This window comes from Vanessa cardui, chromosome 7, assembly GCF_905220365.1.
Source record: "Vanessa cardui chromosome 7, ilVanCard2.1, whole genome shotgun sequence".
NCBI lineage: Eukaryota > Metazoa > Arthropoda > Insecta > Lepidoptera > Nymphalidae > Vanessa > Vanessa cardui.
This window is the reverse complement of record NC_061129.1, coordinates 13,854,921-13,855,510: the sequence shown is the minus strand read 5'-3', so window position 1 is coordinate 13,855,510 and position 590 is coordinate 13,854,921. Positions and strand designations below refer to the sequence as shown.

The following is a 590-nucleotide window of genomic DNA, read 5'->3' as shown; positions in this document are numbered from 1 at the left end:
AAAAAAACATAGATGCCGCTGAAAAAGTAAAATACAAAAATGAAAAAACAAATTTTAATTGTTTCATTATCTGCGTATTAAAGGATTATGAATCTTCTATTCATTTATACTATTATAATTCCATGTTCATTGTTAACAATTGACTTCTATTTAAATTTACTTTTTTAACTATTGAAACTGTTAAAATATCTTGTATTTTCGTTTTAAAGAAAAGTAACGTAAAATTAATTAAATAAATATATGATTCAAAATATTAAAAAAAAAATCAATAATAATAAACTGTATACATCATTTTCGTCACCATACCACAAGGACCGTGTGGCCTAATGGATAAGGCGTCGGACTTCGGATCCGAAGATTGCAGGTTCGAGTCCTGTCACGGTCGAATGAAAACATTTTTTACACATTTATTTTACTTTTCTATTATTTATTATTTTAGAGTTTCATAAGTAATGCTTCTCATTAATACCATTATCACATAAGAAATTGATAGTTTGACCCTTATTAAAATATTAACTACGTATTATTATTTAAAAAGTTATCAGTTGTTATAATAAATAATACCACTTGGTATATAAGAAGGAGACATT

The 590-nt window shown here is 24.9% G+C and overlaps 1 non-coding gene across 1 annotated transcript; it reads left to right on the top strand.

Annotated features, from left to right (window-relative positions):
• The first annotated feature begins 312 nt into the window (after positions 1-312).
• Positions 313-385, top strand: Trnar-ucg. Its single transcript has one exon. It is a non-coding gene; the product is annotated as a tRNA-Arg (tRNA).
• The last annotated feature ends 205 nt before the right edge of the window (positions 386-590 follow it).